General features: G+C 41.1%; 1 long non-coding RNA gene across 2 annotated transcripts in view; it reads right to left on the bottom strand.

Moving 5' to 3' along the window:
- 4932412D23Rik (RIKEN cDNA 4932412D23 gene) overlaps positions 1-27,357 on the bottom strand; it is a 150,061-nt gene that overhangs the window by 44,409 nt on the left and 78,295 nt on the right. Inside the window, exon 2 of one of the 2 annotated variants that reach the window (NR_040522.1) lies at positions 26,278-26,841. The exons of the other annotated variant lie outside the window; for it this stretch is intronic. This is a non-coding gene — a long non-coding RNA (RIKEN cDNA 4932412D23 gene). Of the gene's footprint in view, positions 1-26,277; positions 26,842-27,357 lie in introns of those variants that run through there. 2 annotated transcript variants of the gene reach the window in all.

The following is a 27,357-nucleotide window of genomic DNA, read 5'->3' on the forward strand; positions in this document are numbered from 1 at the left end:
GCCAATATGACATCTCTCCTCTTTTCCCAACTTTGCTGCCAAATTAGTGGTCAATGCAAAGGACAGTATCATACAGCTGCACTCCCCTCCCCAATCCTTCCAGCCCCCTAACCCCCCAGCCCCCATGCCCCACCCTCCCCACCCCCCCACCCCCCACTCTCACCCCCCACCCCCATCCCCGCCTCCACATTGTAATTCCTCCCCTACATTCCTGGAATGTAGTTTACAATTCCTGGAAAGCAGCTTAGTCTCATTGCCTGTAACAAAAGCCATGCTAATTCCATCATAGTCTGCTTACAAGCCTCTCCTATTTGTGCTGCTTTCAAGGTTTTCAAAATAATCTCCCATCTACCCACTGTTTTCAGAGCATCCCCACACACAGGAAACAGGCCCCACTTACCAAGGAGATGGGCCACCCCAAACCTAAATAAAATGTATACTTTGGGGTTCTCCCAAGTATACATTTCAGCCATTACTTGTCTTATTACCTCTAAAGGATGCAAGTAACTACCACCACCACAGTAGGAACGCATTCCATTTTATACCCTAAGAGGAAGGATAGCCACATCTAGACTTACTCCATGGATAATCTACCCTGAGATGCCTCAGCCTCAGGTACCTGTCTCATCCCCCCAACAAAAGTCATGTAATCTCTCTCTAGACTCACCTATGGCTTTCTTCAGTTAGTTGCATCAATTCACTTTGTAAAATATTATTAAAAGTCTATTCACCCCAAGAGGGAAGTCAACACACTAAAGAAATTATTTCATCTGAGTCCAGAGATTGTCAACCAATTAGTTAATTGTGGGTATTTACAAGACCACAGGTAGCTCAAATGCAGCTAGAAACATTCAACCCCAGCATGGGTTATGATTCATTCAAGCAAATTAATGAAATATCTTTGGCAACTTGGAGGCAGCTACACAACTGGAGTCTCTCTCTACTCCCAGCAACTGTTTATTAATTTCTTCCAAAGATTAATTGATTATATGTATGTGTCTGTGCCTGAACAGATTGTGTCTATATGAGTGTACATGCATGTAGGTACCCTCAGAGGCCAGAAGGGGGCATCAGACTCCTAAAACAAGAATTAGATGCAGTTGTGAACCACTTGATATGGCTGCTGGGAACTGAACCTTGGTCCCCTGAAACAACAGTAAGTGATTTTAAGCACTGCATCATCTTTCCAGCCCCATTTACTTTTTAAATAAGCTAGGGGAGGGTCCTCATAGGACCTCAGGGTTTCATGAGCCCCTTGAGCCTCCCCATTTCCCTCATCTGTGAGTGTTCCAACCTAAAGTAAATAACTACAACACAGCCTTTTCTTCACTAAGAGAAGAATGTAACCACATACTATCTGACGTTTTAACTGGATTAAAACATTATGATGTATTCCACATTATGATGTATCTTGTTCTTACTTTTATTGCACTCAAAATACTTTCTAATTTTATCTTTTGCTACTTTGTTAACTTATGAATTATGCAGAATCATGTTGCTTACCTTATAAGATATGTGTGGATTTTCTAAATATCTTCCTATTACAACTTTCTGGCTAAATTCCATTTTGGCCAAGAGCACAGTCTACACGATTCAACTCTCATTTCTATAGGTTGTCTATATATCTCAGAATACAGTCAACCTGTACTGAATGATTACATGAATATGTATAGAACATATATTCTGTTGGTGGTAATCTTCTACAAATGTCAAGTAGTTCAAAGTGGATGGCATTTGTTATGTCACTGAATACTATGTTATGTCCGTTATAGCCTCACTTTTTTCCTTCCTAATTTTTTAAGTTAGTAAGTTACCTATATTTGCGGATTTATACTTTTTCATTTATTTCTGTCCACTTGTAATCTGAAGCCTTATTGTAATCTGAAGCCTTATTGTTAGGCACGTATATGTTTAAGATGATTATGCCTCCTTCATTAATTCTTTATAATTATATGATATCTATGAGGAGGTTTAGATGTCCTTCATTCCTCTTCACATACAATTAGGGAACAGGCCTGATAGCTTTTGATGTTAGTCACTACATATTGGTTGACTTTCTCAAGAAAACGTCAGTTAAAAATTAACCCAGTTGTGGTAGCTTAAATGAGAAATGTCCCCCATAGGTATCCAAAGTTTGGTTCCCAGTCTGTGGCATTGTTTGAAGAAGATTAAGTGTTCTAGCCTTGCTAGTGGAAATGTGTTTTGGAGACAGATTTTGAGATTTAAAGACTTGGACCACCTCCAGTTTGCTTTTCCTGTCTCATATTTTCAGTCCAAGAAGTAAGCCTTCAGCTCTCTGCTTCTGCCACCAAGCCAAGAACTGGCTGCTAGGCTTTCTCACCCATGATGGACTCTGAACCTCTGAGATCATCATCCTCAATTCACCTTTTTTCCTTATAAGTCGCTGTTGGCTGTGGTATTTTATCACAGTGACAGTAAAGTAACTAAAGCCCTAGTCTAAGGTTTTTTTTTTTTTTTTTTCATAAATGTTGGAATAGTCAACTGTGACAAAAGAACACTTTCTATAAGAACACTGAACCATCTTGGAGATTATATCATTTGATTTAAGAAGGTTGAGGACAATTTGATTAAAATTTGTGATAAAAAGAGGAGACAGGCAAGATGTAACTCTGACTAGCTGCTGAGTGGAGGGAAATAAAAAAAGAGGAAGAGAGGCATGCCTTCTGAGCTAAGGCCCAAGAGAGCCAGCACGTTCACCAATGGAGTTCAACAAACAGCTGCATGGTAAAAGGGCAAGAGGCTTCAAAGAGTGAGAGAGCCCAGAGTGCCACAGGAAGCATGCCTTGGCTTTTAGTCAGCATCCAAAAAAATTAGCTTGATAGGAGGAAAAGGAAAAGCTTTGCTGTTTTCTGAGTTAGAATGCCAAAAAGCCACGAAGAAGTGCTGTACCAAAGAAGATGTTTCTGGAGGAGCGTACATACATTATCTCTGTGCGAGGATTCTTCCTCCTCCTTAACATGTCTTCAGGAGAATCAGTTTTTCTGGTGCATGGTCTCCTGACTGGCCAGGAGATGAATAGACTCAACTCTTTTTTTTTTTTTTCCATTTTTTATTAGGTATTTAACTCATTTACATTTCTAATGCTATACCAAAAGTCCCCCATATCCACCCACCCCTACTCCCCTGCCCACCCACTCCCCCTTTTTGGCCCTGGTATTCCCCTGTACTGGGGCATATAAAGTTTGCAAGTCCAATGGGCCTCTCTTTCCAGTGATGGCCGACTAGGCCATCTTTTGATATATATGCAGCTAGAGTCAAGAGCTCCGGGGTACTGGTTAGCTCATAATGTTGTTCCACCTATAGGGTTGCAGATCCCTTTAGCTCCTTGGCTACTTTCTCTAGCTCCTCCATTGGGAGCCCTATGATCCATCCATTAGCTGACTGTGAGCATCCACTTCAGTGTTTGCTGGGCCCCGGCATAGTCTCACAAGAGACAGCTACATCTGCGTCCTTTCAATAAAATCTTGCTAGTGTATGCAATGGTGTCAGCGTTTGGATGCTGATTATGGGGTGGATCCCTGGCTATGGCAGTCTCTACATGGTCCATCCTTTCATATCAGCTCCAAACTCCGTCTCTGTAACTCCTTCCATGGGTGTTTTGTTCCCAAATCTAAGGAGGGGCATAGTGTCCACACTTCAGTCTTCATTCTCCTTGAGTTTCATGTGTTTAGCAAATTATATCTTATATCTTGGGTATCCTAGGTTTGGGGCTAATATCCACTTATCAGTGAATACATATTGTGTGAGTTTCTTTGTGAATGTGTTACCTCACTCAGGATGATGCCCTCCAGGTCCATCCATTTGGCTAGGAATTTCATAAATTCATTCTTTTTAATAGCTGAGTAGTACTCCATTGTGTAGATGTACCACATTTTCTGTATCCATTCCTCTGTTGAGGGGCATCTAGGTTCTTTCCAGCTTCTGGCTATTATAAATAAGGCTGCTATGAACATAGTGGAGCATGTGTCCTTCTTACCTGTTGGGGCATCTTCTGGATATATGCCCAGGAGAGGTATTGCTGGATCCTCCGGTAGTACTATGTCCAGTTTTCTGAGGAACCGCCAGACTGATTTCCAGAGTGGTTGTACAAGCCTGCACTCCCACCAACAATGGAGGAGTGTTCCTCTTTCTCCACATCCTCGCCAGCATCTGCTGTCAACTGAATTTTTGATCTTAGCCATTCTGACTGGTGTGAGGTGGAATCTCAGGGTTGTTTTGATTTGCATTTCCCTGATGATTAAGGATGTTGAACATTTTTTCAAGTGATTTTCTGCCATTCGGTATTCCTCAGGTGAGAATTCTTTGTTCAGTTCTGAGCCCCATTTTTTAATGGGGTTATTTGATTTTCTGAAGTCCACCTTCTTGAGTTCTTTATATATGTTGGATATTAGTCCCCTATCTGATTTAGGATAGGTAAAGATCCTTTCCCAATCTGTTGGTGGTCTTTTTGTCTTATTGACGGTGTCTTTTGCCTTGCAGAAACTTTGGAGTTTCATTAGGTCCCATTTGTCGATTCTCGATCTTACAGCACAAGCCATTGTTGTTCTGTTCAGGAATTTTTCCCCTGTGCCCATATCTTCAAGGCTTTTCCCCACTTTCTCCTCTATAAGTTTCAGTGTCTCTGGTTTTATGTGAAGTTCCTTGATCCACTTAGATTTGACCTTAGTACAAGGAGATAAGTATGGATCGATTCGCATTCTTCTACACGATAACAACCAGTTGTGCCAGCACCAATTGTTGAAAATGCTGTCTTTCTTCCACTGGATGGTTTTAGCTCCCTTGTCGAAGATCAAGTGACCATAGGTGTGTGGGTTCATTTCTGGATCTTCAATTCTATTCCATTGGTCTACTTGTCTGTCTCTATACCAGTACCATGCAGTTTTTATCACAATTGCTCTGTAGTAAAGCTTTAGGTCTGGCATGGTGATTCCGCCAGAAGTTCTTTTATCCTTGAGAAGACTTTTTGCTATTCTAGGTTTTTTGTTATTCCAGACAAATTTGCAAATTGCTCCTTCCAATTCGTTGAAGAATTGAGTTGGAATTTTGATGGGGATTGCATTGAATCTGTAGATTGCTTTTGGCAAGATAGCCATTTTTACAATGTTGATCCTGCCAATCCATGAGCATGGGAGATCTTTCCATCTTCTGAGATCTTCTTTAATTTCTTTCTTCAGAGATTTGAAGTTTTTATCATACAGATCTTTCACCTCCTTAGTTAGAGTCACGCCAAGATATTTTATATTATTTGTGACTATTGAGAAGGGTGTTGTTTCCCTAATTTTTTTCTCATCCTGTTTATTCTTTGTATAGAGAAAGGCCATTGACTTGTTTGAGTTTATTTTATATCCAGCTACTTCACCGAAGCTGTTTATCAGGTTTAGGAGTTCTCTGGTAGAATTTTTAGGGTCACTTATATATACTATCATATCATCTGCAAAAAGTGATATTTTGACTTCCTCTTTTCCAATTTGTATCCCCTTGATCTCCTTTTGTTGTCGAATTGCTCTGGCTAATACTTCAAGTACTATGTTGAAAAGGTAGGGAGAAAGTGGGCAGCCTTGTCTAGTCCCTGATTTTAGTGGGATTGCTTCCAGCTTCTCTCCATTTACTTTGATGTTGGCTACTGGTTTGCTGTAGATTGCTTTTATCATGTTTAGGTATGGGCCTTGAATTCCTGATCTTTCCAAAACTTTTATCATCAATGGGTGTTGGATCTTGTCAAATGCTTTTTCTGCATCTAACGAGATGATCATGTGGTTTTTGTCTTTGAGTTTGTTTATATAATGGATTACATTGATGGATTTTCGTATATTAAACCATCCCTGCATCCCTGGAATAACACCTACTTGGTCAGGATGGATGATTGCTTTAATGTGTTCTTGGATTCGGTTAGCGAGAATTTTATTGAGGATTTTTGCATCGATATTCATAGGAGAAATTGGTCGGAAGTTCTCTATCTTTGTTGGAACTTTCTGTGGTTTAGGTATCAGAGTAATAGTGGCTTCATAAAATGAGTTGGGTAGAGTACCTTCTACTTCTATTTTGTGAAATAGTTTGTGCAGAATTGGAATTAGATCTTCTTTGAAGGTCTGATAGAACTCTGCACTAAACCCATCTGGTCCTGGGCTTTTTTTGGTTGGGAGACTATTAATAACTGCTTCTATTTCTTTAGGTGATATGGGACTGTTTAGATGGTCAACTTGATCCTGATTCAACTTTGGTACCTGGTATCTGTCCAGAAATTTGTCCATTTCGTCCAGGTTTTCCAGTTTTGTTGAGTATAGCCTTTTGTAGAAGGATCTGATGGTGTTTTGGATTTCTTCAGGATCTGTTGTTATGTCTCCCTTTTCATTTCTGATTTTGTTAATTAGGATTTTGTCCCTGTGCCCTTTAGTGAGTCTAGCTAAGGGTTTATCTATCTTGTTGATTTTCTCAAAGAACCAAGTCCTCGTTTGGTTAATTCTTTGAATAGTTCTTCTTGTTTCCACTTGGTTGATTTCACCCCTGAGTTTGATTATTTCCTGCCGTCTACTCCTCTTGGGTGAATTTGCTTCCTTTTTTTCTAGGGCTTTTAGATGTGTTGTCAAGCTGCTAGTATGTGCTGTCTCCCGTTTCTTCTTGGAGGCACTCAGCGCTATGAGTTTCCCTCTTAGAAATGCTTTCATTGTGTCCCATAGGTTTGGGTACGTTGTGGCTTCATTTTCATTAAACTCTAAAAAGTCTTTAATTTCTTTCTTTATTCCTTCCTTGACCAAGGTATCATTGAGAAGAGTGTTATTCAGTTTCCATGTGAATGTTGGCTTTCCATTATTTATGTTGTTATTGAAGATCAGTCTTAGGCCATGGTGGTCTGATAGGATACATGGGACAATTTCAATATTTTTGTATCTATTGAGGCCTGTTTTGTGACCAATTATATGGTCAATTTTGGAGAAGGTCCCGTGAGGTGCTGAGAAGAAGGTATATCCTTTTGTTTTAGGATAAAATGTTCTGTAGATATCTGTCAGGTCCATTTGTTTCATAACTTCTGTTAGTTTCACTGTGTCCCTGTTTAGTTTCTGTTTCCACGATCTGTCCTTTGAAGAAAGTGGTGTGTTGAAGTCTCCCACTATTATTGTGTGAGGTGCAATGTATGCTTTGAGCTTTACTAAAGTGTCTCTAATGAATGTGGCTGCCCTTGCATTTGGTGCGTAGATATTCAGAATTGAGAGTTCCTCTTGGAGGATTTTACCTTTGATGAGTATGAAGTGTCCCTCCTTGTCTTTTTTGATAACTTTGGGTTGGAAGTCGATTTTATCCGATATTAAAATGGCTACTCCAGCTTGTTTCTTCAGTCCATTTGCTTGGAAAATTGTTTTCCAGCCTTTCACTCTGAGGTAGTGTCTGTCTTTTTCCCTGAGATGGGTTTCCTGTAAGCAGCAGAATGTTGGGTCCTGTTTGTGTAGCCAGTCTGTTAGTCTATGTCTTTTTATTGGGGAATTGAGTCCATTGATATTAAGAGATATTAAGGAAAAGTAATTGTTGCTCCCTTTTATTTTTGTTGTTAGAGTTGGCATTCTGTTCTTGTGGCTGTCTTCCTTTTGGTTTGTTGAATGATTACTTTCTTGGTTGTTCTAGGGCGTGATTTCCGTCCTTGTATTGCTTCTTTTCTGTTATTATCCTTTGAAGGGCTGGATTCGTGGAAAGATATTGTGTGAACTTGGTTTTGTCGTGGAATACTTTGGTTTCTCCATCTATGGTAATTGAGAGTTTGGCCGGGTATAGTAGCCTGGGCTGGCATTTGTGTTCTCTTAGTGTCTGTATAATATCTGTCCAGGCTCTTCTGGCTTTCATAGTCTCTGGTGAAAAGTCTGGTGTAATTCTGATAGGCCTTCCTTTATATGTTACTTGACCTTTCTCCCTTACTGCTTTTAATATTCTATCTTTATTTAGTGCATTTGTTGTTCTGATTATTATGTGTCGGGAGGAATTTCTTTTCTGGTCCAGTCTATTTGGAGTTTTGTATGCTTCTTGTATGATCATGGGCATCTCTTTTTTTATGTTTGGGAAGTTTTCTTCTATTATTTTGTTGAAGATATTAGCTGGCCCTTTAAGTTGAAAATCTTCATTCTCATCAATTCCTATTATCCGTAGGTTTGGTCTTCTCATTGTGTCCTGGATTACCTGGATGTTTTGAGTTAGGATCCTTTTGCATTTTGTATTTTCTTTGACTGTTGTGTCGATGTTCTCTATGGAATCTTCTGCACCTGAGATTCTCTCTTCCATTTCTTGTATTCTGTTGCTGATGCTCGCATCTATGGTTCCAGATCTCTTTCCTAGGGTTTCTATCTCCAGCGTTGCCTCGCTTTGGGTTTTCTTTATTGTGTCTACTTCCCCTTTTAGTTCTAGTATGGTTTTGTTCATTTCCATCACCTGTTTGGCTGTGTTTTCCTGCTTTTCTTTAAGAGCCTGTAACTCTTTAGCAGTGCTCTCCTGTAAATCTTTAAGTGACTTATGAAAGTCCTTCTTGATGTCCTCTATCATCATCATGAGAAATGTTTTTAAATCTGGGTCTAGATTTTCGGTTGTGTTGCGGTGCCCAGGACTAGGTGGGGTGGGAGTGCTGCGTTCTGATGATGGTGAGTGGTCTTGATTTCTGTTAGTAGGATTCTTACGTTTGCCTTTCGCCATCTGGTAATCTCTGAAGCTAGCTGTTTTAGTTGTCACTGTTAAGAGCTTGTTCTTCAGGTGACTCTGTTAGCCTCTATGAGCAGACCTGGAGGGTAGCACTCTCCTTAGTTTCAGTGGGCAGAGTATTCTCTGCAGGCAAGCTCTCTTCTTGCAAAGCAGGTACCCAGATATCTGGTGTTCGAACCAGACTCCTGGCAGAAGTTGTGTTCCACTCACTAGAGGTCTTAGGATCACGTGTGGAATCCTCTGTGGGCCCTTGCGGGTGTCAGGCGACTCAGCTGGCAAGGTAGCCGGGGCTCGAGTGGAGTGGAAGGGGTTTGTGCCCCAGATCAAGCCCGGGTAGCCTGCTTCCCTATGTACTGCAGTCTCAAGTTCCACGCGATTGGATTGGGGTAGGCGCTGTGTTCCACTCACCAGAGGTCTTAGGGTCCCGTGGGAAGTCCCGTGTGGGCCCTTGCGGGTGTTGGGCAAGACTCTGCTGTCAAGGTAGCCCGGGGCTCGAGTCTCGAGTCGAGCGGAAGGGACTTGTGCCCCAGATCAGGCCCGGGTAGCCTGCTTCCCTATGTACCGCAGTCTCAAGTTCCGCGCGATTGGATTGGGGCAGGCACTGTGATCCACTCACCAGAGGTCTTAGGGTCCCGTGGGGAGTCCCGTGTGGACCCTTGCGGGTGTTGGGCAAGACTCTGCTGGCAAGGTAGCCCGGGGCTCGAGTCACGAGTCGAGCGGAAGGGACTTGTGCCCCAGATCAGGCCCGGGTAGCCTGCTTCCCTATGTACCGCAGTCTCAAGTTCCGCGCGATTGGATTGGGGCAGGCACTGTGATCCACTCACCAGCGGTCTTAGGGTCCCGTGGGGAGTCCCGTGTGGACCCTTGCGGGTGTTGGGCAAGACTCTGCTGGCAAGGTAGCCCGGGGCTCGAGTCTCGTAGACTCAACTCTTGAAAGAGGAGTCAATAGCAGATACCAGGTCCAATAGTTTGCACCAGATCACTGCGCCTCCACCCAGGGTCCAAGGTGATCCTCCTTGTTTTGATCAGGGTGCTTGGGGTGGAGGACAATTTCTGCTTCTAATGTAATTGGGAGAGAAATGAGGGATGGGTCCAAAAATAACTACAAGAGAGGAATCTATCCTCAGTGCCCTCCAATAATTCCTATCTGGCTATCTAGCATTACCCTCTCAAAAGTTAAGGCTCAGGAATCATTTAAGAGATGGGTTATACTGGGGAGTAGATGTAGCTATTTCCACTATTGAAATCCGGAGACCCAGCTCCAAAATTACTCACCAGAAGGGACTAGCGCCAATACTGGGGTTTGGCCTTACTCAGTAAAGCTTCCAGGCAGGAGTGATGCATTGCGGAGAAGAGAGAGATAACAAGAAACCAGAGATTCCTTCTGGCATTCCTGGCCTCTAGCCAGCATAAGAGGACAAATCTAGCTTCTGGCTGAGGACAAGAATGGAGATACTGCCTTCAGGGTCCCACTCCCTAAAATTCCCTATCTCCCATTCTTATCACTCTTGCAATGATCTACTGGTCTAAGTTTATTATGTTTCCTGAGAACCTAGGAAAACACATTGTAAATAACTAGGAAGAAAACTAATTCCACATATATCTTATAATATGCATAGGCCAAAGTTTTCCTCATTGTGAAATAAGGCAGTTAGATTAAATGACCTCCAAGACCTTGTCCAGGGAGGGTTGCCCAGCTGTACCAGCTCGCCTGATATTGTCCTCATTTTACAACCACAGTGTTTACATCCTGGAGAGATTTTTCAGACCTTACCATCCCAAGATAGGATGGTTTATATTAAATTTCAAATTCTGGGACAAATGGCTGAAGTGCCTATTTAACATATCAAAGCAAATGTGGCATCCATGTTCTCCCAGCGTTCTTCAGCCCCTACCTGCTACAAGTTCTTCCTCGTTTGCATCTCTGCCCCCTACCCTGAACTCTCTAGCCCAGGGGGCTGGATTGCTCCCCCCTATATGATCCAGCCATTTTGGTTACCCACACTTTTTGTATCTTTGCCCTATAGGTTGCTGCAACTGGTTCCCTCTCTCTCCTCTCCCTTCTCCTCCCTCCCATACTCCGATGGCTCAGGGTCATGTCCACTCGGGATTCTCCCAGATGTCTCTGAGTCTGGCTAAGCTCCCCCTTTCATCTACAATGACATCCCTCCTCCCCCATATCGAGGAGCAGTTCTGTCTTTTCCTTTTTATTTCTTTTTTTTTTTTTTTTTTCTAAAAAGGAAAGTCTAAAGCATCACTTGATGAACACATTTGAAATCACTGTTTGGTTTAAGTAGAAGTGGTTTCCAAACCCTGATGCTTAATTTCAAAAGAAATGAAAATATTTTTTGTCTTATTTCTCAAATGAGCTTGAAATTTTATATATTGTAGCGTTTACGTGACTAGTGCTGAAAGAGTTAAAAGTCGGAGGTTTTTTTTTTATCGCCCTCTGTGAAGTCCCTGGATAGGATCTACTTCTGACCTCAGCTGTGGCATGTGACAAGTGCTTTGTAGCTTCACATCACAGCTGCATGAGGTCACTGGCAATCCTTTCAGGAGCTGATCCCGCAGCCTCATTTCCTTGACAGAGTAAAGCATTTTACTAGATCTAAGATTAGGCGTATTTGTAACTGGTACGCAAATTATCAGTTATTATTTGGTATTCACGTTACTGCCATGGTTTCTGTGATTCATCCAATGCAGTCTGTGTAAAAAGCAATGACCTCATTCTTTGCTGGATCTAAAATCAGTCATGGTCACTAAAGCCCCTTGTTCTACACAAAAGAAAGAAATCAGATGACCTTTGCTCTGACCCTTGACTTGATATTTACAAAAGCTAATTATGGGGAGGGCCAACTCTCTTTTATCATTCAAGGACATTTGGCTAAGGTCTACTCCTTAAATAAAAAACAAAATGTCATTCAGAGGGCTATTTAAGGCTGTATACAGTATAAGGAAATCTACTCTGATGTTAATTTGGCGTTTTTGGCCATCAACATTGATTTTCTCAAAGTCAATCACGTAAAACATGGGAGGGGTTATATGTCTCTCATTAAAATCAAAGTGGCTCACTAACAAAAGGGAGTTGGTTATCTGGAGGTCTGGCAGTTGGAGGTCAGAGAGACACGTGGTCTGATAGCTTCAGCTAAACCTCTCTCAGTTTTCACTACCACGCCCCTGCCCCTGCTTCTGCTGGAAAAGAACTACCAGGCACTATGCATTGCTTTAACTCTAAGGGCTCTAAGGGTTACTTGGTTGATAAGGAGACCACCCCTAAAACAGAAGGCAGCCACTAATCCCCAGTGGGATTATTTAGTTACCTTTATTATAATAACAATGCTTACAAATACAGGTTTAAGGTAAACAAACATTCAGAAGAAAGAAAAAGAAAGAAAGCATCAGATAGTTAGAACAATGGGAGACACACAGTCCTTTTTTTCCCGGGGCTTCCCCTTGGCTGGCCTTTTCTTTGGGGAAAAGTAGAAGTCTGAATTCTTTTGTTCATTTCAGCCACCGCCCTTTTGCAATCTGAGTCTGAGCAAGGCTGCCACGCCCAGGAAAGGGACAAAGGCAGAGAAAGGGGATCTCTGGGCACTGACACAGCTCCACTTACTTAAACAGGACTCATTTGTTGGTCTCAGTAACATAGCTGTACACATCAGTTACCATCTCTATAAACAAACAATTAAAACAGGGGCATAAAATATATGCATGCTCTGAAATTCTATCTGATTAAAGTATTCTTTTCCTAGAAAGACAGGCAGCCAGAGTTCTACTCGTTTCAGAAAAAGGATGAATGCTGCCCCCTCTTGACTAAGTGCTGGATACGCTGAACAGCCATAAACTCTAATGGCTAGCCAGTGGGAATAAAGATCCTACTTTTGTACAGAGAATTTTAATGAAATCTTAGAAGCTGGAAGGTTAGAGGAAGCTCAAAGTTTATCTCAATGGGACTTTTATAGGTTTCTGGGAGATGGGTCATGCTTTATCGATGCGCCTGCATCTTCTCAGCTGTTTCTGTTTTGTAGATTCTTAATTTTGCCTGGAATAATCATTTGAGTTTAGTGCTCTGTTTCCCCGATAAGACTGATAGACTCCTTGAGAATATGAGCCACTGCCACCCCTCCTCCTCCTCCTCCTCCTCCTCCTCCTCCTCCTTTACTTGCCTTCATAACTATCAGAATACCTTCAAAGATTCATGCATAGTGGGTATTCAACAATACATAAGCAATCTCTAGCTGGCGTCACTATAGTTTATGGCTATGAACAATTGGTTCTCTCTGAACTCATAAATTCAGCTTGGGTTTCAAGTCAAGAAATTTTGTTTTGTTTTGTTTTATGTTTTGTTTTGTTTTTGTTTTTTGTTTTGGTTCTCGAGACAGGGTTTCTCTGTGTAGCCTTGGCTGTCCTGGAACTCACTTTGTAGACCAGGCTGGGATTAATGAGATGAGATTAACTCAGAAATCTGCCTGCCGCTGCCTCCCAAGTGCTGGGATTAAAGGCGTGAGCCAATGTCAAGAAATTCAAATAAGTGCTGTCATTCCTTAATCTTAGAATCATTTAAACTTGGAAGCATACTCGGTTTGCTTATAGGCACCAAGCACTAAAATACATGTTATAGACAAAAAAATACTTTTAAAAATAAAAATTAGGCCAGGCGTGGTGGCGCACGCCTTTAATCCCAGCACTCAGGAGGCAGAGGCAGGCGGATTTCTGAGTTCGAGGCCAGCCTGGTCTACAAAGTGAGCTCCAGGACAGCCAGGGCTATACAGAGAAACCCTGTCTTGAAAAACCAAAATAAATAAATAAAATAAATAAATAAATAAATAAATAAATAAAAATTAAAAAGTACAGGAAAAAAAAACCCTAGTCATGTTACACACAGGTGTAATGTTGAATGTAAGAAAACTGACTTAAGACAAAAAACAAACCACACACACACACACACACACACACACACACACACACACACACACCTGCATGCTGCATGCTCCCTTGCTCTAGAGCCTCCAAACAGTGAAGTAACACACACACAGTGCTAGGAGCCTCTTTGGAAGAGCACTGGCTAGAAGGGAGCACACAAATTGCTTCTAGAATGTTACTAACATTTTTGATATTATTACTATTGAATCAGAGGCACAGCCGCATCCACTATGAGGCATCTCATTAAGCTCTATGCTTATGATATGTGCACTTGTGTACATTATGCTTCATTAAAAACACTTACATGATATTTTTCTCAGACCCCAAGAAACAGATTTGCATATTAGCTAAGACACATTCTCTCCATTGTAGGTACCTCTGCTTTAATTAATGAAGCTAATCAAACTCTCTTAGCTATCGATCAGACAGCAAGACATCTTCAATATGTGGAAATTTTCTAGCAGGATATCTGTACATCGGTTTCCAGTTTCTATGGCAACTACCAGGCAACTACTCTCCTTGAAAAAGAACATGTTCTTCTTCCTGCCCCTCTCAGGCCGCTGATATATTAACACTCAAACAATAAAGTTATTTCATGCATGCAAGCCTGCTTTGTGGAGTAAGGTGGGTACTTTCACAGTAAAATTCCAATTTTTAGATCTTCATCTGCAAAAATGGCCACATGTCCACGAATTTGAGACAGCCCAACAGGAGGTATATGGGAGAGTTTGGATGAGAAAAGGGAAGGGGGAAATGATGCAATTATCTTATAATCTCCATAAATAAAAGACATACTGTTTTTTTGAAAGGTTTTGTGAGGAGAATTTATTACATTAAAATGTGAAGCAAACAAGGCCTGGCAAACTGATCCCAAGAAATTTCAATTACTGGGGAAATGTCTTTGCTGATCCAAGTCAGGAGACCCATGTCCTAGGCAGTCTTTAAGGTGAAACTTGAAGTATGCTACCTAATTTCTTTTTGCCTTAGTTACTCCAACTGTGAAATGATCCTATGACTTTGAAGTCACAAAGGCTCGAATTTAGAAGTGAGTAATGACTGGAAGAACAATGTGAAGCTCTGCAGGCGACTGAGCTTCAATTTGTCCCTGCCACATGATTAGGATTTTATGACTTGCGGGCCAGTTACTTCCTTGGCTTTTCAGCTTTATTACTACAATTTCCTGTGAGAGTATAATTTCCTGTTTTTCTCTTGCCTTCTTTTTACTCTGCCTTACCACATTGTGTTGGTGGACCATGACGTGGTTTTTAAGGCAAAGACTCTGCAGAGTCCTTTGTGACTGGCCAGTCAATTCTAGATGAGTCCCCTGGCACAGTGGATGAAATTTTTTGGTAATAAAGGGTGTGGGGGAAGATTGGCTTGTGTTCAAAGGCACAACAGAGAGAGGATATTTAAAAGGAGGATGTTCGTTATTAACTTTGCAGAAGCAAGTTAGAAAGACACAAACCAATTGCTATTAAAAACTATTGTAGACAAGAAAATTCTGTGGCATATTTTAAACAGATGAAGCATAAGCTAGAAAAACAGAACACTTCTTAAAACAAGAAGGGACGTTGTTAACATTACATTGGGTGTAACTCCCGAAACTATATGAATGTCAAATCTTCAACAGCTAATAGAACTGAGTATAGAAAATTAAAACATAAAAAAGATTGGAAGATATGTTATGATGCTGTGCACAACTAAGGACCCCGTGACACTGAATAGAAGTTACGAAGAATAACAGGGTGAAGAAATAGCAACCTTTCATACTTATTTTATTAAAATATTCTTGAGAAAATATCTGAATAAAATAAGATGGGATTCTGTGAGAATAGAGGATTAGATAAATATAATTAGAACAAAGTTGATGTGTTTATAAAAAGACAAAGAGAGAGGGAATATGTTTGGTGGAGGTGTAGTCAAGTATTGGTGAAGGGGATGCCTTGGCAGGCCCATGCGGAGGCATCCTTTTCCTCTGAGGGACCAGCCACATGATGGTACAGTATAGAATAGAGATTATTCACAGCATGGGGAGGGGAGTCAAGAGGGTATGTGGAGTGAGCAGTGAACTGGTCTCCAGTTGAGCATAGGCCTAGAACCCCTGATACCTGGTAGGCAGTGACATCTGCCTTCATGGGACAGTAGGAGTTCGGCCACGCCTCCTGGGCCCCTGGCTCCTGTCACAGCTACAGCCCCCCCCCAGCCCCCTGCAGAGAGGTGTGTGGCCATCAGTCACATAGGCAATGTCCCAAGCTCCTGGTATTCTGTCTGGACTCCATTCCCACAGTTACCTGGCAACAGCCAGGTATGCTCCTCCCCACAGTTACCTGGCAACAGCAAGGTAGCCCAGCCCACTATAAAAGGAGCTGCTTGCCCCCTTCCTCTGTCTCTTGCTCTCTTACTCTCTTGTTCTCTTGCTCCCCCTCTCTCCCCCTCCCTTCTCCCCTGTCTCCACATGGCCATGGCTGCCCTCTGCTTGTCTACTCTCTCCTTCTCTCTGCCTTTCTAAAATAAATGCCTTAAAACCATGGACTACCTCTTCTCATCAGGATCTGCCGTGCTGGAGCAGGTTTCCCTCTAAGGAGCCACGTGTCTAACCTCCTACCAGAGGCCTTCTTATGTTCCAGCCACAGCCACCACCAACCAAAGCCAGCCACCTGAGCTAGCTAGACTCTCTTCTCCCCTCCTTTGGTAACCTTCCAGAGCTCTCCTCCTACCCTTTTCCCTTTGGTGCCAGGGCCAGAGTCCTCCCAGGGTTCCCACTATGTTCTCAGTTCTTTCATGACATACAGCAGCGTCTGGGATGTTCAATAGTGAGAACCTGTTGTCCCTGGCCTCCATGCTGCCCAGGGACCCGAGAACCAGCTCTTCAGTGGTGCCCATCAGTCTGTGGTGCCTGAGAGGTAGAGCCCAACTCCACCGGGTCTGCGGGGACCTCAGAAGGGCCTCCCTCAACCCCGAGGCATGATCCCATGGCTTCTCACAGTCCAACTCCAGCCCAGAGATTCTGTGGGGTCAAGTGTCATCAGACTTCCCGCATCCCACCTTGCCCAGTGGCCCTAGCCCTGAGCAGATGCATGACCCCACTTTTTGTCCCACAGTAGTAGAGGCAGAGAGAGAGAGAGCGAGCACAGAGGAGTAGAGGCCAGCCATGAGCATGGGGAGAGATGGGGGGAGGGGAGAGAGCAAGAAGGCAAAAGCAGGAACAAGACAGAGAGGAGAAGGCAAGAAGCCCCTTTTATAGTCAGGCATACATGGCTATTGCCTGGTAACTGTGGGGCGGAACTTAGACAGAATGCTAATAAAAGTAACATGAGAAAAGAAAAATATGGAAGATTAGAGTTATCCTCAAAGATGCTAAGATTAACACAGAGAAGCAACCTAAGTGTGGTTGTTTGAATAGGTATGGTCCCTATAGACTCATGTGTTTGAATACTTGGCCCATAGAAAATGGCATTATTAGGAGGGATGACCTTATTGGAGTAGGTGTGGCCTTATTGGAGGAAGTGTGTCACTGTGGAGACAAGCTTTTGGGTCTTATGCTCCAGATACACCCAGTATGGCACACCCAGTATGGCCCCTTCCAACTGTCTTCAGATCAAGATGTAGGACTTTTAGCTCTTTCTGTAGCATCATGTGTCTCTGGACACTGCCATGCCATACCATGGTGACAATGGGTTAAACTTCTGAAACTGTAAACCAGATCCAATTAAATGTTTGTCTTTGTGAGAGTTGCTGTGGTCATGGTGTCTCTTCACAGCAGTAAAACCCTAACTAGGACACCAAGCTAAGCATCAGTGGAGAGAAGAAGTGCTAGCAGAAGAGTGAGAATCTCCATCTGTAAGACCAACACACCTGCCAGGACTCTTCCCCTGGGAAGGGCAGGGTTCTGAGGAATGAGGCTGATGGTCGCTTTAACCTCCCTTAGAGAAGCTCTCATGTCAACACTACCTACATTCAGATAAACACATTTCTCTCACAAAGGTGAATATTTCTTTGGTGAAATTAACATTGACTTTTTCACATAGAGTGAGATTTTTCTAGCTGGTGGAGAAAGCTTAAATACTCTTGAAGCTACAGACTTCACTGAAGTGTGTATGAAGCTGCATACATCACAAACGGGAGCCAGTGATGACTTTCTGAGGATCTTAAATGCACCTAGACCTATACTTTTTCATCTGTATTACAAACAACAACAACCACCAGGAACCCAGTTAAGGTTCAGTTTCCCTTGATCTAGAACCTGAGCATATGAATTCCGAAGCCCTTGAAGATGCCTATACATAGGTAAAATCCATACCACAATGATGATACACTATTTATATTCAAACAAACATGCAGTTTTTAAAAGGAGAAAAAAAAGTATTAAGGATAGATGACATATACTAGGTCACTATTAATTATATCTAGTGATTGATCTACTCATTTAACAACAAAGATAGTTATGTAGAAGAAGTGAAATATTACTTGAACATATGAATTAACCACCAATCAATGAATAGTTTCAGAAGAGATTTAGAAAAAATATTAATTTATAGCATGCTTTATTGAATTGAAATATGTTGGTATTATTTTGTTTTGTTTTTTTAACTGAGGTATATAGGTCATAATAACAACCCAAACTTCTTTCTTTTCTTCTCTTTTCTTTTCTTTTCTTTTCTTTTCTTTTCTTTTCTTTTCTTTTCTTTTCTTTTCTCTTCTCTTCTCTTCTCTTCTTTTCTTTCCCTTCTTTCTTTCTTTCTCTCTTCCTTCCTTCCTTTTTTCTTTTTTGAGACATAATCTCTGGCTAGCCTTAAACCCACTGAAATCTCCCTGCCTCCCATACTACTGTCTATATTAAAACCTCATTTAATATAATCTGTGAGAAGCATTTCCCAATCCCCTGATAGCAGGGTACTCAGCACTATTTCTTGATCACTACCACTGAGCTCACCACTCATGGATAATGGCCCTGGCGTCTCTCTTGTGGTTGTCTCCTTCCAGTTAATACCTGTGCCCCACATCTCTCCTCCTCCCTGCCTAAGCATCAACCATGATACCAGCACTGAATATTCATCCCTCCATTGGCATCCCAGCTACTCTCTCAGGAGCCATTTCTATCTCCAGTAATAGTCACCACTGTTTCCTTTAACTACTCTGGAACCTCAGAACCTACCCCCTCCTAGCCACAGTGTGGTAGCAAGTGGGCTCGTGCCCGCCCCTGACCTGACATAGGGCTACACACACTCTTCCCTGCCTCGGTGCTTTTGCTCCCAATCTTTTCTTCCTACTCCCTCTCCCAGATTTTACTTGTAATCTTACTTAGCTCCCCTTCTTTCCATCATCACCCCATAAAACAGAAATCCAAGTGTTGTCATGTTGTCTGAGATCTCACCTGAGGCTCTACAGAAGATTCTGTCTTCAAGCTCATAGGAGTCTTTGGTAGAATTCATTTCCCTGTGCTTGATTGGTCCTTTGACATATACCCCCCCTTTATCTTCAAATCAGTCATCTCTAGCTCCTTGAGACTTTAAATGTCTACTATCAACAGAGAATTCTCTCTGCTTTATGGGTCTTGAATGATTAAATTCATTCTATCTGGATAATGCAGATAAGTTCCATATTCCAAGGTCTGATGACTACTAGCCTTAACTACTGTTAGGAAAGTCTGCTTGCCATCTGATATAGCATATTCGGTAGAATAACCCCAGGAAGTCAGAATCATGAAAACAAAACTTCTGCCCAACTCATTGTACATCCATGTTGGGTACTAATGTTTATTCTTCTCTATTGAGGTTTTCAATGCTAATTAAAAATTATGCCCAGGTGGAGAACTTTAGCAATTAATATGTAATGCTTCAAACAAGGCTATCTAAAACTGAATATCCAAGATTCAGGCCTGTCTCCATTTTTGTGCTGAGTTCAGGGGACAGCTATCTATGTATATGCAGGTGAACATGTATATATCTAAAAGGCAAAGGTTAACCTCCTTAATTGTTTTTCAGGTGCCATCCATCTTGTGTTTTGCAACAGAATTTCTCACTTGCCTTATATTTTTAACTGCCAACTGATTCAAATCCTAGCCCAAATGGAGAATCATTGTTCATAATTCTTCCTGGACAGTTTCTTGACAAATGTACTTTTGATCATTCCTTCAACATCACTAGGTCTCCAGTCTTCTTCTTTACCCCTGGCAGGCCTTGCTGACACTTCTGACTCAGTCTTCCTTGTCCAAAATGAGGAAATGAACCCTTCACAATTATCAGATCTTCCCATCACATGCTCTAAGCATTTAACTCATAGTGCAAGAGTGGTTTCTACAGCATTCATCTCCTGGGAAACTATTCTAACTCTTTTATAGAACCCAAATATTTATACAGCTGTATGATCACTTTTAAGTGTACAATTCATTACTCTTTTCAAAGTAATATTTGAAATTAGCAAAAAAATTTCCTTCTCTGCTGCATTTGACTTGATTTGCTACCCCCTATCCGAGTATCATTCACAAGACTTTTCCTCAGAGTACAAAATAATTCACAAGGACTTGTATAAAATTTAGTATAAAAGTTTACTATAAAAGAGCATATGCACCATGACATTTTAAAGAACTGTAAGTGACAGTCCCCAGACTTTGGTTTTGAACACTCCCCTTTCCTTACTAAAATGCTCACTTTCAAGAAATAGTCTTTATTTAATACTGAGTGTGTGGTTTTGCCCATTATAATTATATGCTAGAATAATTCAACACAGATATCCTGTACTGGCTTCAAGTTCAAACACATTTGACAGCTAATGTATGGATTACTCAATTGTCCATTTATACTTATTAATTACCATATTTTCATACAACTTTAACTTTGTACAGGGCTCTCAGCTAGGTTAAATGTTACTTGAAAATATAACCATGTGATTTTGTAGAATGTAATGCATTCTACAATTCCTAGTATACATGTTTTAAAACTGAGAGAGAGAGCCCAATGCCTACTTTATATTTTTATTATTTGCTAAAAAAAAAAATAATAGGCTCTCTAGAAGGCAGCCAAGGCCCAGGAAGAACACCCTCCTTGAACTTTGTGACTTTTTATGTTACAATTCAACAAACCCATCTCATTCATCCTTTTTTGGAACTGTCTGTGATGGAAAGTGAAGAGTTATATAATCCACAAATTGGTTATTTTTTAAATTAAATTCTAGTGGTCCTAAAAATATAAACTAGTCCCACAGCCAAGAGACTCTACAAAGATTAACTCCCCTCCCTTAAAATCTTATTTAGAGCCATTACCATTCTGTCAGGTTTTAGGGATCCTTCATTCTCTAAAACACAACTGTCTCTATCCTAGAGGCTTCACCTATGTCCATAGTTATGTCTAGATTTCTCCTATTAGATTGTTAACTTCACATTCTTAGCTCAAAGGATGCTTCTTCAAAGAATTTCTCCTTCATCCCTCTGAACAAAATCAAATAATGAGTATCACATTGCTTTGCTATTAGACTCTGTACTTCTGATGCTGTGCCACTATTCACAATGTTAATTATCATAATTACTAACCTTTAATCTGCATTAAATGCACCACTAGATTATAATCAGTAACCTGTCGAGAGCCATGCGATTTTATAGAATGTAATGCATTCTACAGTTCCTAGTATTGAGTGAATATACCCCTTGCTAAATAAATAAATAAATAGACATATATTCATATCTTTATTTGACTTTTCAGATTTCTTAAAGAGGTTCATATAGCTTGCTGTGGTACTGTTTTTGAGCACAACAATGGTGATTTTGCTTTCTGATAATGGATCTACTAACAGAAGAGTGTACCTGTTTAAGTAAATCACATAAAATGTATCATATATATTTAATTATATATACATATGGTTGGACACTCCCTGATTTGTAATCTACAATGTTGGACATTGTCATCTGATCAAATCCTGTCCTGCTTGTTCGTGTTCCAAAGAATAAACATAGCCTTCCAAGTGGCCCTTCATTCATTCGTTAACAGTGGCAGACAGTTCCTGAGGACAGTAGTTTCCTCCAATCCAGTATTCACTGATAGCTTTCCTCTAGGGAAAATATACATTCTAACATTTTACAGTTCCACTGAAATTGGAAAGCACATGTTCTTTGACTAGTGCTACTACAGAATATTATATTGGCTTTTTTTTTCTTCAACCAATTTATTTTTATTTGTATTATCAACTTTGCTCTTTGTTAATGTTTTAGTCTGTGTGTATCTCATAAGGATGCTAGAGTTATGAGTAGAAACTCAGCTGGCTATCAGTGTCTATCAAAAAAATGTCCTCCCTTGTCCTCTCCCATTATCTCTTCGTTTTGTAATAAATTGATAAGGCTAGCTTTACCATAACTGAGTCACACTGCTAATTTGTCCAGCTGAGAAAAGTCCCAAGGACAGAGCACTTGTCCACTTGTAGTAAACCAGCAGATAGCTATCTCAGTGTACCTAGGATTTTTAGGAATTCTGAGCACAGCAATACCTAATTGTTATTTTCGTCAAAATTCTACCTGCTTTCTCACACCATTTTCTAACAGTTTCTGTGATATGATTCAGTAACATACAATTATTTTCATTGTATCATTCTGTTTCCAGATATTTGGATGTGTCCTAAAACATGTGGACTCTGAACTTAGGCACATTATGCTGCCACACTATGAGAGAGAGAGAGAGAGAATAGAACTGTGACTGAGGCTAGAGGAACTAATTAGGAGTAGTGATACTCCTTAAAAGGGGACATAAAATTGAACTCAAGCATGGTGTATGCTAACATTCAGGGGATCCCATCTAAGAGAGCAGGTTACTATAAGAAGAACCTTTGGGTAGTGTGGTTCTATAGTAATACTTACTATATTGCTATTCTAAAGGCAGTTGGGCTAATCTAAGTTGAAATGAGCCTCAAACTAAGGCCCAACTCCCAGGGAGCACAAGCTAAGTGGGTGGGGTGAGGTGGGAAGGAGATCAAGTACCAGGTAAATGGCTTGGAGATTAAGCCAAAGCTATTGCCTCGGCGGGAAGCTAGATGGCAAGCCAGAAAGGAAACAGAATTTGGCACATGAACAGGCTACATATGTTGAGCATTACTGGGCATATTGCTCCTTACTGCAGAAGCAGAGGGCTCTGCCTGGGACACTGAATGACAGACTAGAAACCATAGACTATTTCCAGACTCTCCCTACCTGGAAATTTGAGCAATTAAAATATTGACAAGTATGGCCAGTGGTTCATAGTGTTGTAGAACTAAATCTATAAGCAGAAGGTTGTTGGTGCTGAAGTCTGGGTAAGATAAGGAAAAACAAAGAACTAAGTGTTATATAATCCTGAGAAAATGAGTCAAATGCCTAGGATATATGCATGCCTTTGCAACAGTAATAGTTATAGCTGCTATTCTACAGAACTGAAACTCTGTATGACAGAGATATACATACATATGTGTGTGCTGTGTATGTGTGTGTGTATAGGTTGATAGAGTATACATGTATCTGAGTTTAATACCTTAGAATGTATATAAAAATGCTGGGTGTGGTAATCCACATTTGGTAAACCCACACAAACACAGGAGGATCCCTGAAATTCTTGACCAGGAAGTCTAGAATAATTGCTGAGCCCCAGGCCAAAGATAGACTCTGTCTCAAGGGAGAACAATGTGTTTCTGAGACACCTAGGATTGTCCTCTCACAAGAACACACACAGGTATCTGCTCTCAGATATACACGTGAACACACACACACACATACATTATAAAAAGTATATTCCTTTGAGTATATTCTTTTGTCTTTGTGAATACGTTTATGTGTTTTAATCCTACAGGATTTCTCCATTGCACTGCCATTATATAAAGCTTTTAAGAATATTTTGTGCCACTGTCTCCTGGGAGCAGGCTTAAAATGATAGACAATTCATTTGGTTAATTGGTATACTGTGAGATACACAGTGTATTTCCTTCCTAACACTACACAAATCTATAGCAGCTCTACAGTAACAGCAATACATCATCTGGCTGGCAGCTCGCCTTAGCATCTTCAATATTCCACTGTGGATCACCGAAAATCGCTCACATTTTGTACCTTTTAGGTCTGGAAATAACCGAGAAGCCCAAGCAATACCCCCATTTACTTTACTGTGATTCTTCCACCTGCAACTTTACATGAAGGGCTTCCAACTTCAAAAGTTTAGTTAATTATATATATAAATGATTGGTTATATAGATAGTATGACTAGCTAGTTGGAATAACTGAAATTCTATCTCGATTGATTACCAATCCTACTTTCTACTATGGTTCTAATAACTGGATTTACTGTGTTGCCTCTACTTGATTTTCATGTTTCTTCTGTTTTTTTTTTCTTCCTTTTAACTTTTTCTTGGTGCTGGAGATTGATTACATGCTTCTCCATTTATGCATTTAAGAACTATTAACTGGGCCGGGCGGTGGTGGCACACGCCTTTAATTCTAGCACTTGGGAGGCAGAGGCAGGTGGATTTCTGAGTTCAAGGCCAGACTGGTCTACAGAGTGAGTTCCAGGACAGCCAGGGCTACACAGAGAAACCCTGTCTCCAAAAACCAAAAACCAAAAAACCAAAAACCAAAAGAAAAAAGAAAAGAAGAAGAAGAAGAAGAAGAAGAAGAAGAAGAAGAAGAAGAAGAAGAAGAAGAAGAAGAAGAAGAAGAAGAATAATTAAGTGGACTGGAAAGACAGTTCAGTTCAGTAGTGTACTGTGCTAATGTGCATAGCATTTATACACAGTGCACCCAAAACTGAGCACAGCAGCACATACCTATGACACTAGCACTCAGGAGGTAGTGGCAAAAAGATCAGACATTCCAGGTTGAGCTTCATTTGTATGGTCTTTTTAGTGAGTTTGAGGTCAACTTGAACAATGTGAGACAATGTCTCAAACTAAAAAGGGCAAAACTCTTATGCGTATATGCCCAGGAGTGGTATTGCTGGATCTACCAGTAGAACTATGTCCAATTTTCTGAGGAACCGTCAGACTGATTTCCAGAGTGGTTGTACCAGCTTGCAATTCCACCAACAGTGAAATTCTTAGACAAATGGATGGATCTGGAGGATATCATCTTGAGTGAGGTAACCCAGTCACAAAGGGGCACACATGATATGCACTCACTGATAAGTGGATATTAGCCCAGAAACTCAAAACCCTTCTTAGAAGGGGGAGCGAAATACCCACGGAAGGAGTTACAGAGACAAAGTTCAGAGCAGAGCCTGAAGGAAGGACCATCCATAATCTGCCCCACTTGGGGATCCATCCTATAAACAACCACCAAATGCAGACACTATAGCAGATGCCAACAAGAGCTTGCTGATATAGCTGTCCCCCGAGAAGCTCTGCCTGTGCCTGGCAAACACAGAAGTGAATATTCATAGTCACCTCAGGATGGAGCACAGAGTTCCCAATGAAGGAGCTAGAGAAAGTAACCAAGGAGCTAAAGGGGTTTGCAGCCCCACAGGAGGATCATCAATATGAAATAACCAGTACCCCCAGAGCTCTTAGGTACTAAACCACCAATCAAAGAAAACACATGGTGGAAATTGTGGCTCTAGCTATATATGTAGCAGAGGATGGCCTAGTCAGTCATCAATGGAAGAAGAGGCCTTAGTCCTGTGAAGATTCTATGCCCCAGTATTGGGGAATGCCATGACCAGGAATGGGAGTTGGTGGGTTGGGGAGCAGGGGGAGGTAGGAGGGGATAGGGAATTTTCGGAGGGGAAACTAGGAAAGGGGATAACTTTTGAAATGTAAATAAAGAAAATATCTAATTAAAAAAGAAGGGGGACAAAACTAATGATTGATGCTTATTTTGTGCCAGGGATTAAATGGAGATACCAGGAATTTTACAATGAGTAAAGTAGCATTCCCTTCCCCTGGATTTTGTCCTAGTTTCAAATATTTCAGCAGGGCAGTGTGGCTGGAGAAATGTGTTTGAGGAGAAATGTGGAACAAGAAGACTCAGTGTTAGCAGTCAGTTGTCTAATGTCCTCTTTTCTTACATGGGTAAGAATTGTGGGTAGCCTGGGAGAAGCTTGCTGACAATCCTTAGGCTAGGCCTAAGACCTAGGGTCTGGTTGGCAGATCTAGAGACTTATAACTTGACATCGGAAAAGACACAGGCTTTAGAAGCCAGAGTTTCAGCTTGGAGAGTTATATCCCTCTGGACTTTAACCACCAGTGGTCCCAGAATTTCACAGCTAATATTTTTAGCTCCCAGCCATAGTCAGTCATGAACAGCCTGCAATTCTGTCTAGTGTGAATTCTCTCAATACACATCTCAAGCATTCGAATCCTCAGCCATACAGGGATAATAGTGTTCTGGGGCAGGCTATCTGAAATCATTGACCATTAAACTTTGACAGCTCTCAAGAACTCCCTAGGTACCCAGGACTCATTGTTTCTCATCTTTAGTCCCTCATAGTCCTTGTTCTCATTACCTCTACCCCCACATCATCTCTACCCCTGTACTCTGTGGAATTCCTCAGTTGTACACTGGTCACTGTTGCAGCTATCTCTGCTGGTGCTTTCACTAATGCTGCCACATTTGGTGTGTGCTGCTACAGCTCTGATGTCATTTCTGCCAACTTCTGCTTATGATACGAGGCCCCATTCAAATATACTAATGATAAAGATCAAATGCAAACAAGAAAAGACAACTCAAAAAATGTCTTTAATCAGGGCCTAATGTTGTAGCATCAGGGGACAGCACAGAAGGGTTCTGTCTGTTCAGACAGAAGGAAGATATGGCGAGAGTGTCTGCACCAATCTATCAGTCCTTCATGAAGATAAAGGACTGTGTCTGGACCAATCATTGACCATTCTCCCTCAAGTCTCCATGAAGACAGCTGCAGAGTCTATTAATTCTCATCAAAGCTTATGATGGCAAAAAGTGTGGGTACAGGTATGGGTAGAGGGTGACAGACTGTGAAATCATTATAAGCACCTTGCTGCACATTACATGACCCTTCTTTCAAAAAAAGTTCAGAGTTAATATTCAAAGTTCTACTCTAGTAGCTGATAGGCTTGCTTTATTTCTTTTATCTCTTTAAGACATGCAGATTTGATATACTGATGATACCCGAGGGCTCCCCACTGGTAATTTATTGACTCTGTAGCTGCTTTCATTGATGAAGAGTCTGCCTCGGTTGTATTCACATCTTCTGTTTCCATTGTCACACTTTTATTACAGTGTTCCTGGGCATTCACACGATCCACCTATGATTATACAATAACAAGAGAGGGGAAATTTATAAATATTAATGTCGTTCTTTGGGGGAAATGCGTGCCAACTTTTATTTCATGGAAGTAAACATTGGCTGCTCATTAACATGTTGGCTCAGAGTTGTGGTCCAGGAAGCCAAAGGGTCTTGAGAAGAAATGCAGATCTGCTTCTGAATTTACCCCTCCTCCTAAATAACTCCCATGATCCCCTCAATAAGTTTGTCTTTTTAAAAATAAATCCTCCTAGAAATGAATCTAGGAGGCATGATTTAAGAAAATGTAGCAACTGCAATGAAAGAGTGTGGTCCTTAAGTGTCTACATTAGAATTATCTCTGAAGGTAACAAAATTCAGGCTCTATGTCTACTGCAGACTTGCCAAATGAGAACCCCAAGTGCAGAGTCTGCACTGGAAATTAGTTCCTTAGGTAAATCTTTGTACATTAAGGTTGCAATATGATTGTACTGAAAATTTTAATTTGAAGTTTCATTTTTATTGATATCAGTACCAA

Source organism: Mus musculus, chromosome 16 (genome assembly GCF_000001635.26).
Source record: "Mus musculus strain C57BL/6J chromosome 16, GRCm38.p6 C57BL/6J".
Classification (NCBI taxonomy): domain Eukaryota; kingdom Metazoa; phylum Chordata; class Mammalia; order Rodentia; family Muridae; genus Mus; species Mus musculus.